Source organism: Pongo abelii, chromosome 5 (genome assembly GCF_028885655.2).
Source record: "Pongo abelii isolate AG06213 chromosome 5, NHGRI_mPonAbe1-v2.0_pri, whole genome shotgun sequence".
Taxonomy (NCBI): Eukaryota; Metazoa; Chordata; class Mammalia; order Primates; family Hominidae; genus Pongo; species Pongo abelii.
In genome coordinates this window covers 78,318,631-78,334,204 of record NC_071990.2, presented here as the reverse complement: position 1 = coordinate 78,334,204, position 15,574 = coordinate 78,318,631, and the positions used below count along the sequence as shown (strand labels likewise).

Genomic DNA, 15,574 nt, shown 5'->3' with positions numbered 1-15,574 from the left:
AAAAATTAGCCAGGCGTAGTGGCGCACACCTGTAATCTCAGCAACTCAGGAGGCTGAAGTAGGAGAATTGCTTGAACCTAGGAGGCGGAGCTTTCAATGAGTGGAGATTGAGACACTGCACTCCAGCCTGGGCAACAAAGTGAGATTCCATCTCAAAAAAAAAAAAAAAAAAAAAAAAAAAACCAGAATGTAAATGTATAATGCATTAATCTGGTCATTATTCTACCACACAAAGTATATTTGCAATGCTTTGGTATTTAGCAATGATAGATTTATAGCATTCTTCTGAAAGCACCCTGGTGATTAAAATACATTTTAAAGCAAATTAAAAATAATTTTAAATAAGCAGCTCTAGGATAGTTCAGGTATTCTGAGGAAGCATGATTCTGCAGATTTAAATTCAGGAAAGTTTGACACAGCGCTAACTGCTAACAGCATTATTTGATCTGGATAGATGTGCAAACATTGAACACCAAAAAGCATGTGTCAATAATTCATAGGTCTAAAGTCAACTCTCTTGAGCAAGGAAAATGTATCTTTCTATTTCTTTTCCTATATCCCAAGACACTTTTTTACTGTGAGAAAATTCTTTCCTCTTCGCCTGCCAGTAGAAAGATCACCTGTTACAATCAGATGTTCTGCTGACTTCGGTTGTTTTCTTCCATTAAGACTAGGCAGAGAGCTAGCTCTATATGCATGTCACTAAACAACAAAAGATAGGAATCAGTCTGGAAATTCGGCACTCCCTACATGCCCAGTAATCTTAACTTCACAACCCACTTTAGGCAGATTTATGAGATTTTCCTGAGAACTCTATCTAGGCAGGTAGCATGTTTCCTAGACTTTGTTCATGCTGAGAGCCAAGCTGAGATCCCAGCATCCCTCTGGGCATACCTAATCTCCTATGTATAGGTCCTAAACACATCTGAATTTCTGCCTCCCCTGCCCTGTTCATTCCCCTTCATCTACCAGCTCCCAAAACCATAATAACATGGGAATAGTCAACTAGCTTGGGCTATGACCACTTTGAGACAAAGGCCTTATAGATACACTGTCAATCAGAAACCAGATATCAAGATAATGATGGGCTACAATGAGTTAATAAAAAGAAAATGCAATGATTTGTTGCTACTTCAAAATAAAAATTTGTATGCATTTATCCATCAAACTGTGACCTTGAGACATAAGAAAATGAAACCAGTAATAAACTTCATTTTTTTTTCATTTTAACTAACATTTTAGAATTTTATAATCATATTTCACTCTTGGGAGTCCAGCTCAGATAACCACTTTGTCAGCAAACAACCTTGCAGTACAAGGAAATTAACAGACTAATAAACATATGGAATTGAAATATTAAAAGAACAGGCTGGGTGCCATGGCTCATGCCTGTAATCCTAACACTTTGGGAGGCCAGGGAAGGCAGATCACCTGAGGTCAGGAGTTCGAGACCAGCCTGGCCAACATGAAACCCCATCTCTACTAAAGTAAGTACAAAAATTAGCTGAGCACAGTAGTGCACACCTGTAGTCCCAGCTACTCAGGAGGCTGAGGCATGAGAATTGCTTGAACCAGGAAGTGAAGGTTGCAGTGAGCTGAGATTGAACCACTGCACTCCAGCCTGGGTGACAGAGCAAGACTCCATCTCAAAAAAAAAAAAAGAACAATTCACAAATTTGCCAACTGTACCTTTCTACTGCTAAAAAAGGAAAAGCATTTTATTGTGCTTTTTGATGATCAGACCACATCAGAAACATAAATGTGACTAATTTTTTTTTATTTATTTAAAATCACCTGCTACATCCTGAGAACATAGCAGTGATAGAAAGGGATAAACTATTGAGCTTATATTGTTTTCATTCCAGTTGCAGGGGTCACAAAATAAGTAAAATGTATATATTTCAGATTGTGATAAACACGGCTGAGAATACAAACTCAGGTAAGATGAAGAGAGAAGGTAAGGGATTGTTTGCAATTTTAAATACAGTAACAGAAAAGGCTTCAGTTAGTTGACTTTTTGAGCAAAGATGCAAAGGGAAACAAAGGAACAAGCAACGCTGAGGTGAAAAAACATGAAAAGGCAGGGAAGAGAGGGAAGTTGAAAGGCCTGAGTCAGGGGCTGTGATACATACAGCACTTTCCCAAGCAAATCTTATGTGGTCACACCATAATCCTGTGTATTAGGGTTGCCATTATGTCCCTATTACAGATGAAGATCAGAGACTAGGCCATGTTGCCACTTGCCCAATGTCACATAGTAGGCATCAGTGCTAAGATTTTAACCTAGGTGCTATGGTTCAGTCCAGAAATTTTTCTGCCTCAATGACTGCCTCCTAGCTGTGTTCAGTTCTGTGTATTAAATCTTGTCATAAATAACCATACTATACTATACTGTCAGAACTATGCTGTCAGAACTATACTGTCAGAAAGAGTGACAATATTAGTGATGAGTCTACAAACCACAGAGAGCTGCTAAAAAAAGAGAAGACTTAGAGGAATACAACATTTGAAAGATTCCCAAGGAGAAGAGAGAAGAGAGATGTTCAATATTTCTCCGAAAGCAGAACTCAAACCAGTATGTGCAAATTGCAGGGAGACAAATTTCCCATAAATAGTTGAATAAATTATCTAGTGATGGGAGCTGTCCAACAATGAAATGGTCTGTCTTGTGAAGGTATTAAATGCCAATTACCAAGTTACTCAAGCTTAAGCTGCATGGATCTGTCTGAGATGAGAACAAACTTAACATCCACTGATATGAAGACTACAAGGATTGACCAATTTTCCAATTCTGATTCTGTGACTACACAAGCCCCTGGACAGAGTTGTGTGGCAGTTAAAAGTTCCAGTTGTGGAGTCAGACAGCTTGGTTAAAATGCAGGCTCCACCACTTACAGACTTTACCTTTGTAAGCCTCAGTTTCCGTACCTGAAATGAGGGTAATAACAAAAGCTACATCATAGAGTTGTTGTCACGATTAAATGAGATAATCCAGGTAAAGGATTTAACACAGTGCCTGGTACATAGTAAGAACTTGCAAAGTTTAGCTGTTATGATACAGACATGTATATTTAGGAGGATGTGTATAAAATGTATATATAATATGTAAAACATGTGAAAATTTGTTTCCCTCTCTCTGCTTTTACTCTTTTACTCAGCAGTAAGACTAGTTCATTATCCAAAACTGAAGTCTTACAGCATAGTCAATTACATGAGGACACTAATAATAACAGTAATAATAAACCCTTAAAAAGTCAGCTTCTTAGCCTAATCATTTCATATTACATCTCTGTTTATTATCTGCATTATTCTGCAAAAGATGGTGCAGAAAAGTTCATCTTTTAAACATTTTAGGCACTAATTTAAAACTTATGAAAGAAAAATCATAATTTTCTTAATTGAAACAACTATTAAAAATCCAGTTTTTCAGTATGAAAAAGAATATTTAACAATCTTCATCTGTGTTTTTGATGTGTGTGTGTGCAAGAACTCAAGTGTACATGTGTATGTACACACACAGACACACACACATGCTTCCTCTTTCAAAATAAGGGTGCTAAACTAGAAAGCCAATGAATATTTTTATTTAAATCTTAATAAATAAAAGGATTATAGACATTTATTAATGGGGGCAAGTATTTTATGCACCCATGTCTATATTAACAGAAAATGAAGGATAAATAAATATAGAAAGTTGCATCTGTATTCTGAAGTCTGGAGATGCTTCTAGATGATGGAAAGTGAGTTCACAATTTTAGATTAATTCATCATCATTCTTTTGTCACTCTGGAAAAAGTAACATTTATTATTCATAAAGAAGACATTCAGAAATGGACTTGAATGATCAAAGAAAGCCTTCACTTTAGAAAAAACACAGAAAATACCACTATGCTTTACTTCTGCCGTGGGATGCTCATTGCTTTTAGAAAGTTACGGTATGATAGATTATAGAAAAGAAAATGATTACTTTCAAAACAATAGCATTTTATGATATAATAGTGTATGTATGGATTTATATCCATCATCTTATTTAATCCTCCTCATAATCCTGTGATGTACCTTTTATCATCTCTGCTTTATCAATAGAGGCTCAGACAGTAAAAGACGAAGATATAGTTTGACTCCAAAACTTTTAATCTCTCTTCATTGACTGCCAAGTGAACACACTAAATTAGCATAGTTAGACACAGATAATCTATTTCAATATATTTCAATTACAATAAAATACACTTAACATCAATACTGTACTGAATATACTGAATATCATGGACACTAAGGAGCTTTCCACTAGAAGAAATGATACAGTCTGTTGCCCAAGGATAGGGTCAGGACTCCTATCCAGCCTCCACGGACATGAACAGTACTGAAAATTTAATACCTAACGATCAGGTCTTAGAAATTCCTTCCAGACACTCTGTAACTTCTGCTCATTAATCTCAGGTTTGCCCTAGAAAGTAAAAGAGTATAATGTTCACTTTCCCAAATCACCCTCCAACGATCTAAAGCAAACCATCATGCTCTCCCCTGCAAAATTCCTCATTTCTCATAACATCATAATATTGAGTTTCCTTTTCATTCTGGCAGCCCCTCTAATGAGTCCTTGATTTGTCAAAATCCCTCTGCAGTAACACCCAGTATTAAACATTCAATTTGGTGGTGGACATAATCAGTGACAAATTCAACCTTTTTCTAAATTTCACCCAAGATGCTACTAGGTTATTGAACTGTCAGGTCTCAGTGGTGATTCAGACTGTCACAATGGAGAAACAAATTATAAGCCTTTTTTTTTTTAAGCTAGATCTATAGTCATGCAACTGATTCTGCTGAGGACCAAAAACACTGCTACTCTTCCAGCTTGACTTTTCTCCACTGCCTGTGGACAGTCTAGCTACACAGGATTCTTGCTGCCTCCCTAACAAACCACTTGCTCTCATGATTCTGAATCTTTGTCACTGACACTTTCTGAGGAATACATCCTTCCCCCATTTTCCTGCCTACAGGTTCTCTTTCACCCTTCATGGTCCAGTTCAACTGCCTCTTTCTGAAATTAACTGCTCTCTTGTCTGCATTTCCACAGCACTCTGGGATGCTTTTTATCACAAGGTAGTATTTACAGCCATTTGGGGATCTTTCTCCCCTGAGAGCGAGTGAGCCCATCAGAGCCAAGTACTATGTCTTCTTTGTATTATTTCTAACACACAGCTCAGTGGGAAAGATTTAGCCATATTATATATGAATGCCAAATGATAAAGGGTTGTGAGTGAAATCGTTTACAGAAAGGAGTGATTAATTCCAGGTAAGGAATCACAGAAAGTTTCATGAAGTAGATGGTACTTAAGGGAAGACAGGATAAATTAGGGAAATTTATTGATATGGAAATGAGATAATATGGGCAATGGAAAAGGCATCAACAGAGATGAGAAAAGCCATGAGCCTAGCTGGAGTATGGGGCATGGTGAGCCTCAAAGGGAAATGTAACTAATGTCTATTGGACACCTCTGAAAATTGGATACTCTGAATTCACTTTATATTCATTTACTCATTTAATTACTTCATTTTACTACCTCATTTAGAATTATGTAATGTGAAATTTAGTATCACTGTTTAGAGCTAAGGAAATTAAAATTCAGAGAAGGTGGCTTTCTCAAGATTATGCAGTTTACAAGTGGTAAAACTGTGTTTATAATATTCATCTTTCTGTACATATTATTTCCATATTACAATGTCTAGGCTTGGGCGTAGGAAATAAATGTGACCTTGATAGGAATGCACTTCCCTGAACTACCATGTGGTTATCTTGTGCCTGCCCTGATGACCACCATCTCAGCCAACTACCACAGCAACACATGCATGCACGCACGTACACACACACACACACACACACACACACACAGCATGTAGAAACATTAACTCCAAAAGCACTTACAGATAAAGGAGTTGTGTTTTTTTCTAAAGACTTCCCCAGTGAGACAGGAGGAAGTAATACTGCATATCAATCAATTCTAAAAATCACCATAAAAAATCATTTCAAATATATCGTAAAGAGGCAAGACTAACATAAAGGCTAGAAGAGCAGGAGAACTTGACTGCCTAGCTTTGCCCCTTACCAGCTATGTGATCTCAGACAGAGATTACACAACCTCTCTGTGCCTCAGTTTACTCATCTGTAAAATGGGAATCAAAATAGCACCTAACTTATAAAGTTGCTGAGGAGACAAAATTAGTTCATTGACATGTGATCCCTATGAACTCTTATCAATCACACTGTAAACACTCATTGCAATGCTTGATCCACTTGAGACTACTATACAGCCATGATTCAATCCCAGGCTCATGCCTCCAAATCCTGTGTCTCCACATGGACCTGACTATACATTTATGAAGGACTCAAAGAAATAAACTAGTGTGGGTTAGTGTGAACAGGAGGAGGAGGGACTTCTGAAGTGTACCTGGAATGTCTGAAGATGGGAACTCAGAGAGGCAAAAGCAGGGCAAAAGAGCACTTCAAATGCGGTGAACAGAGCAGAGAGCATATAATGGCGTAGGTGTTCATGGAAGAATGCATGAGCTCCTTGACTAAAGAATATGGTATTAGGGAATAAAAGAAAATAGCGTAGGGAAGTTGGGGTCTTGAAAGTCAGTCAGAGGGGTCTTGACGTCTTAAAGTAGACAGCTTGAAAACAATGCAGCCTTCAGAGTGGATGAGTAAAAAAAAAAAAATCCAAGTGGTGTTTTAAGAGGATTAAGCAAGGAAGAAAGGAGTTGAGGGATTGTTGACACCACATAGTAAAGAAGGGCTGGAAGAACTAAGCCAGGATGCTGACAGTGTGCACAAAGAATACAGGAAGTTCTAAAAGATGTTTGTGAAATTGAAGGGCTTGCTTCCAGATTGTTAAAAGAGAGAGCAGGTGATGGAAGACTGGAATATGATTCCAATCCTAGGTCAATGAAGTGATGGATCCCAGTTGGAAAACCTACTAAAATTACTGGAAAGTACAACATGTACAAAATAATACTGATATAATATTTACTCAGCCCACTTGAACTATTCTCTGAAGTTGTTTCTTTCTTTACTGAACTTCAGCTTTTTAATCAATGAGTAATGAAAATGAGGTAAGCACATTAATAATTAAGGAATCCAGTTCCCAGCCATGTAGTTTGAATCAGTAACTTTCTCAGTGATCTCGTGCAGTAGCCATATTTTTGAAAAAAGATGAGAAACTGGGAATTTGTCTATTATTTGCCACTAAAGATTTTTACAGCAGCAGTTTAGCATGAAACATACTGCCAAAGTCTTTGAGCTGAAACAGTTGCTTCATTTGCTGTCTGCAATTATGCTGTAGTTACTTGTATTCACACAGCAATAAGGTAACACAATTTTGGTTTTGGGAAACTCATTTTGATGAAGAGGGTTTACTAGAAATACTTTAAAATACTTTAAAATCTATTTGTTACATAGTTTAAATACTGTCTAGTAATCATCAAATAAATGATGGATGATGGATAGTGAGTGGATTTTTTTAATTAAAAGATAATCTTTATAAGAATAGGAAACTAAATTATTAAGAGTGGATTATTAATTAAGAGTAAATTATGTAGAGACATATCTATAAGAGAAATAATTATTTAGGAAACAACAAGCTCTCGAGAACTATCTAAGTGTTTTATGCACCGTTATGAAAAGGCAGATTATCATAAGAAACTAATGTTCTTTCAGTAAATGTTCAGCACCACTTATTGGTTGTGCCAGGCACTAGAGTTAAGGATATCCTTCCCCCTTAGGAATATTTAATCTACTGTGAAGATAGAAAAATAAATAAATACATAAAATACAAACTAATGCATGAATAACAGAACATAAAGTACACAACAGTTCAGACAAGAAAGAAAGTAGCTTTCTCCTACCAGGAAATAAAAAGGAATGGATCATAAACAATCAGTTATTGTAAAACCTATTTTTGAGAATTTTTAAAATATGCTCCATTTTGTTTTTTTTTTGAATCTTGCAAGAGACAGACATTCATGAAAATAGGAAGTCATAAGAAAAGAAGCAAGCAATCAATAAGCAGCCTCTGAAACATATTTGCTAATAATTATTGTAAAGATTAAGAAAGCCATATCTCTCTCTCCAACAATCAAAATTACTTCCTAATGTGTTGTTTTCATTCTTCTACTCATTCAGATTAAACTAAAGCACATGTTAAACACAAGAGGATTTATTTTCCAGAGTTCTGCCATGGTGAAAGCAATCTAATCAAAAATGAAATGAAGAATGAGCTCACTGAATAAATCAGAAGGAAGAATTAAAGAGCTGACATATTTTGAAAGCCTGTTAAAAAGTAAATTGGACTTTCATTATAAAAATTGACTTAAATGAAGGCTATACTTAAGAACCTACTTTAGAACATTTCCTTAAAGACAATTTGATTATCAACTGAAAATATTGCATTTTAATATATTTTACTATATTTCCAAAATCTAAGGAGTATAATAATGGACATAAGAACAGAACGAAATGTCCAAACAACAAATCTCAGAACAAGATACGAAAAATCTGAGTCTACTGATGTCTGTCATTTAAATCTGAAACCTAAAAGAAAAGTTCAACAAATTACTTTAAATAGTGCCCCCAAAAGTAATAAAAGAATGATTCCTCTACTTTTGTTATTTTAAGGAAAACCTAAAGAAAATGGGATAGTATATATACAGCCCTCTAAATATCTAAAATTTGTAAACTATTTTACCTCCTTGATAGAAAGCCTTGAAATATATATAAGTCTAATAACAGAAAGAAAAAAGCCCTCATCCAAGACAACTGTTCATATTTTAAACAGCAGAGGAGGAAGTATAAAAAGGGTTAAGATTATATTCTCCCTTAAATTTGCAAATAAGGGAAGAGGAGATGTTGGTTCTTCTCAAAGTTATTGGAGGGCTCATGCTTAACTAAGCTCCATCAGACAACACATAGAAAAAGAGCTTATTGCAGCATTGTTTACAATAGCAAAGGCTTGGAACCAAGCCAAATGTCCATCAATGATAAACTGGATAAAGAAAATGTGGCACATATACACCATGGAATACTATGCAGCCATAAAAAGGATGAGTTCATGTCCTTTGGAGGGACATGGATGAAGCTGGAAACCATCATTCTCAGCAAACTATCACAGGCACAGAAAACCAAACACTGCATGTCCTCACTCATAAGTGGGAGCTGAACAATGAGAACACATGGACACAGGGAGGGGAACATCACACACCGGGGCCTATCAGAGGGTGGGGAGGGATAGCACTAGGAGAAATACCTAATGTAGATGATGGGTTGATGTAACAAACCTGCACATTCTGCACATGTATACCAGAACTTAAAATATAATAAAAAATAAAACAAAACAAACAAAAAAAATAAAAAGAAAAAGAGCTTCTTTTCTAGCCACCCTGTTTTAAATACATAGAGATGGTAAGGTACTCAAAAACTTACTGTCTGAAGAACAGAGGATTAAAATGTGAATTTGACTCATTCTACAAAATCCCAATGTAAAGGACAAGGACAGCAGAGAGAAGTTGTATATACAATATTCCATCAACCAGATGCATCTAAATTCAATTTGATTGTCGATGAAAAAATACTGCATTTCAATATATCTTGCTGTATTTCCAAAATGCAAGGGTTATAATAATGAACATAAAAAATAAATAGTAGTAGTACTATTTTTTTATTCATATTGTTTTTTAGTGTTGTATTATTGTTTTCAATTTTTTAAACATATTCAATCTGTGGTTGGTTTGAATCTATGGATAAAGAACCCACAGATAAGGGAGATCTACTGAATTTGCTCTACCCAAAATGGCAGTACCATACAGTTCATGTCAGAGAACCTGAAAATCTGAATATAGAACCATTTAGCCTAACTTAGGTAATTTTCCATCAAATATTCTGTTCCTTACTCTTTTATTCAACAGATATATTTAATTATCCCCAACCTGTCAGGCACTGTGGTAGACACAGGGATATAACAGTCAACAAAACAAGTCTATCTCTGCCTTCATGGAGCTTTTAGCTATCAATCATTCCTATCTATAACACTCCCTGTTCAGTAAGAAATCTCAGAGATGCTGTAAATCAGAGATTTACATGTGTCCCACAGGCTAAATCTGGCTGGCCTGCTTCTATAAACCACATTTCATTGCAACAGACATGCCCATTCATTCATGTATCATTGCTTTTGCACTACAGCTTTGCAGTTTAGTAGTTGCAACAGAAACAGTATGGCCTGCAAAGCCTGAACTATTTACTCTATTGAATAAATATTTATTTTTTTCTGGCACTGTTCAGAAATAGTTTGCCAAGCCTTGCTCCAAATAAAACCTAATGCTTTAAGGATGTATATTAAAAGATACATACTGTCACTTATACTGAATTCCTTAGTTACAAACCATATGATGGGGGGTTGACTTCCTACAGGGATGTATTTCTACCACTATAATATTTATTTTCACTTTCTTTCCTGGTAAAGGCAGGTAACAAAAAAAAATTCTGTGGCTACTATCTTCTATTAACAGCTTACTCTCTTTAGATGATGTTAACGTTGTCTTATATCTAATCTTTTGGTAGATCAGAGTTCTTCCACATCATAGAAGGCCCATTTTTCAGAAAAGATCCTTTTCTCTGAATCAAATCAAATAAATTTTGACACGAGTGATTTTAGGCTCTTTTAAACTGAACAATAAAATTGATTGTAAAAGCACTTAGCCAACATTCAGGTGCTATATAAATGCAAAATCATAGCAGCAATAGTACCTTCATTTCCCTGAAGATACATGAGTGGATGCTTATTTCCCAATCACTTGACCCAGAGAGCATCAAAATTTTAAATGAAAGAAAAGAAGAATAACCTCCATTGGCTGTTACCAAAATTCCTAATGAGAAGTGACAGGCCCTGTGCTTACTGTGGTTCCTCCAAAGGATGTTAAGAGGCTAATGCTGTGGCTGAACATCAATTTGCCATACCCAAAACCCTTTTCTTTCCCTAATGGTAATCAAGGTAGCATGAATAAAATTAAATGTCTACTTACCTCATATTTAGCCACCATAATGCAGAAATAACTGGCTTGAGAAAGATCCTTGCAAAGCCTTGGTTTTTGAAAGTTTTCCCACTTTATCATCCTACTGGCGAAATACATTTCAAGTGCTCAAGAGTGGAGAACCAGCTCACCAGTAAACAGAGAAGCGGAAATGAGATGATAACAGGGCAAGAGAAGGCCGCATTAGGGGTGGGAGGGCTGACTTGGTAACAAGAGAGATATCTCTTAGGAACCAGCTTAAACATTCTATTCTTGAAAATTCCTTCCTTGATACCCTCAGGCCATGTCAATGCCTTCTGATTACAGGTGCTCTTAACATTCTATACTCTTTGTTTCTATCAGTTATCACAATTGCAGTTGGATAACCCGTATGTAGTCAGTTGTTTGATGTCTATGGGCCTTAGTCGTAAGTGAGCTCCACTGAGCCCATTTCCTGTCTGTTCAGAGCAGAAATCTCTGTGGCTAACACATGATGAGCTCAGAAAATCTTAGCTGAATAACTTAACATGAATGGATAGATAAGCCAGCTGGATTCTAGGCACTCTGCTGGCACTCTGCATAAGAAAGCTATCATTACTGGATAACAGTCTCCTCAAAAATAGCCAATATCTTCCTTCCTATCCTTTAAAATTAAGTTATATTCTAAGAAAGTGCACTAACTGCATACCAAACCCTTGTACCTTTTCCATCAATCCTCTCCTCTCAGCTCTTTCAATGTCGTTCCCTGAATTGACTTCTACCTTTCAATACGTAGTCATGTTCAGGTTGCTCCCAGCTTTAAAAAAAGAAAAAATATATATACAATCACCCCCACCTGACCTAGGTCGCAAATGACATCATAACTGCCAAACCTTAAGACCACTTGCAAACCCCCATTCTATTTATCTGCAGTATTTGACCCTGACGAGCACTCCTCTACTCTTAAAACACTTTGCTCTCTGACTTCAGCAGCCTTACTCCCATGATTATTGTCCTATATTTTAAAATGTGTCTACATTTTCCTCAAATCATTAGTATCTCGTCATTACGACTGTATCATCCTTCTAACTGATCTCTAACTCCCTCCAATCTATTCTCCACAATGTAGTCATATGTATGTTTGCCTCAACAATGCTCCTAAGTGACCTAGCCTAATTTAGCTAGCTTTGTTATAATAAATTGTCACTCTGACCTTCAGCATCAAGCACCTTGATATGACAGAGTTTAATGTACACATGCCTTATGAAACAATTAAAATATTCTCTTTGATCTTCACCACAATATCCAATGGACTGCTAACACCCTCACACACACTAAAGACATGGTGTAATGTAACATTTTCTAAGCTTTAACAAGGCCTACAAAACACTGTTTTTGCAAAGCTGATTCCAAATACTGGCATTCAGACCAACATTCACAAAAAAAGAATAAAAAACATACTCATGGTTATCAATTTTTGTTGTGACCATTTTCAAATTTTACATCTGAATTTATGATCCATTACCATGTCCTGAAAGTCATCCATACATGTTTCAAATTACACATGCTCTTTATTGCATTTGATCTGAAACGCTTCTGAAGTACTAAGTCCTCATATATAAAAATAAATAGAATAATGGATAGCAACTCACAAATCCCCGTCAAGTGACTGAGTCTCTTTGTAGTCATATAATACGCTGTAAATCTCTTGATTTTAAATAGACAACAAAAATACAAACAAGTCCCCCAAAAGTGATCAATGTGTGTAATCAATTTGACACAAATGTTGCTATTGAACAATATATTCTATTCATATTTTTCTACATTATGTGCATTTTATGAATATTAAACAACTGCACATTGCCTTATCTATGGTTCCTGATGGTATTCAAGTCCAAATGTGTCTGCAATTCCAGACTTTAAAACCATTCAAAGCTTTTCAGTCCAAGATATTTCTCCAGACTTAATTCCTGCCTCTTCAAACAATCTAGACATACCAAGACATTCTGTTTTCTCCATACATATGTGGCTTCCTGCCTTTATTCTTAACAAGCCCTTCATTTGTACTGTATTCCTCACTCCTGCCTTTATTTTTCAAATGTTTCTTATCCCTCCTTAAAGGGACACCTCCTCCGTGAAGCTTCTCCCTCAAGCCCCCATGTCCCACAGTACTTTATCAAATCCTTCTTACGCAAGTTCACCATTTACCCTCAATGCTTCCTATGGATCTATAAATCCCTTGCTAACTGAAGCCTGTGAGGTCGTTGAGACAAAAGACCACGTCTGTCCCACCTTTGACACCTACAGCACTTCACCTATTTCGTCCAACAGAATGGGTGCTTAATAAAAAGATCTGCTCAGTGAATAAATTTGACAACTCCACCAAAGACCTCAAAACACAGGCCTCTCTTCCAAGCTCAGGAACCATTTTGGTGGTCAAGCCAGGCTAGAACATGCTCAGACTCTGGCATATACCACAGAAATCCACACAGGTGTGGGCCGATGCTTCAGCAGCTCCACAGCAGATACTGTCTATAATCAATTAGGTAAAGAGAAACGTCCAAACGTGTGCGGAGCTCCATACACACCTGCGAATATTGCGAGCTCAGGTCCAAACCCAGGGCACGTGAAAGGGACGAGTGGTCCACAGGCACAGAAAGCCAGGCCTCGCGCGGCGGGAGGGCGTCCTGGAAAGCTGTGCAGGGCCCGCCCCGCCTACCTTCTGGGTTCCTGTAGCGGGGGAGGGCGCCCTCAAGCGGGCACGGGAGCCCTGGAGCAGGCGCTCTGCGCCATCCCCAGGGGCGGGGTTCCACGTGCTGCCCCGCAGGTGGTCACCAGAGCCAGCGGGGAAACGCTGGCCAGCGTCCAGGGCCCTCCACTCGTGGGGGAAGTGAGGGAGCAGGTCCCGGAGACCACAAGCCCCAGAAGCCCCTGCGGCCGACTCGACCCCTTCTGCCCCTCTTGGCGGCCTGTTCCAAGGAGGAGCCGAGGGCTCCACAACCACTCCAGAGAAAATAACTCCAGCTCTGAGCAGGAGCCTAGTCAACGAGGGCACTCAGCTCTACGGACCCGGCGTTCTTTAATATGGGCTTTGGGAAGGAAATGGCGCAGGCCAAGTGTCTTTCCTCCGGAGAGCGCCCCCTCGAGCTTGCTCGCCTGAAAGTGAGATTAAGGCCTTGAAGAAAAAGAAAAAAAAAATCGCTAGAGAGACATCTCACGGAAATAAATGCATTGATTCTAATGAGGGAGCAGGATGGGAAAGGGGGACTTCGAGAACTGATGAAAAGATGAATTATAAAACGATTTTTCTTTTTCCAAAAGGAAAATTAAGTTTTTATTTCTTGCAAGAAATTGTGATTGTAGAGTGATTTTTCTCGCTTTCCTATTTTTCACATTGCATTTTCGCTTTTATTCTTAATCATATTTTTTTGCCTTATGTTATACTAGAATCTCAGCTGGATTCTAAACATCCTGAAGGCAGATTCTCTGTAATATGTAGTATTACACACAATGCTTAGTTGCTGTTAAGTAGAAGTCTCAATATGTTATTTATAGAATGAAATATCAAGCATTTTTAAATAGAGGTTTGTTAAACTTATTTTACTAAATGGATTTTATTTTATTAAGACATTCATTTGCATCTAATCAGTTATTGTAAATTTCTGTACAATGTTAAGCATGATTGTTTTAGCCATGTGCCCATTAAAGAAATTCAAGGATTTTAAGTCTACTGTAATTTGTTTAATATACCATTCATCTTTAAATCCTGCAGAGGTAAATTTAAGATAAACCAAGATTGAATTATCTTGAACCCCAAATTAATGAACACTAAATTAATGGCTTACTGTATTTGCTTTTCTTATTGACAAATGTAAAATCCAATCATCACAGTTGATTTCTCACAGAGATAAACAAGGGTCAAGTAGGGGAAATGTAAAAAAGTTGCCTGTGTCGCTGCATGTGTGAAATTCTGTTTCAATTCCACTCATTCATTCATTTAAACATATTGGATTGAACTCCTGTTATGCCAGCACATCCAGGAGGCCAGTTCAGTCTCTCTTCAGCTGCCTCCCTTTAATTTGTCTTACAAGCTTCCTGTTCAGTGTTCCATCCACTAATGTCTCAACATTCTCCATGGTATCTGAGGCAGCTACCTTCACAACTCTTTCATATATTTTAACTGTTTCTTAGCCTTTTGGCTAATCTTTACCTGATACCTGATAACTTTCATACCTACTTTTGTCTCATATTCCTATTGGTCGTCACTTACGGACTGTACTTTCTTCAAATTCATTGCCAGCACATAATAGGAGTTCAATCCTGTTGAACTCACAGGATGAGTCATGATTATTGCCCTATACAAGTGCACAGTCTGATAATTAAAACAAATGGGTAAACAATCAAACTACATTGCAATCACTGAAATCCAATGGGAAAACTGCAAACTGAATTTTAATGAAAACATACCCTTTCATATTAAGCCTTAGGTAGGTGTCTCTTAATCTAAGTAAAATTTATAATTTTCTTTGAGCTT

At 37.2% G+C, this 15,574-nt stretch overlaps 1 protein-coding gene across 4 annotated transcripts in view; it reads right to left on the bottom strand.

Annotated features, from left to right (window-relative positions):
• The window catches only part of MEI4 (meiotic double-stranded break formation protein 4), a 252,077-nt gene extending 237,962 nt beyond the window's left edge, over positions 1 to 14,115 (bottom strand). For 2 of the 4 annotated variants that reach the window (XM_002817080.6, XM_054557778.2), the window contains exon 1: positions 13,629 to 14,115. The gene's annotated coding sequence lies outside the window, so the exon portion shown is untranslated. The other 2 variants (XM_054557775.2, XM_054557777.2) reach the window with 1 other exon arrangement.
• Between the last annotated feature and the right edge of the window lie 1,459 nt (positions 14,116 to 15,574).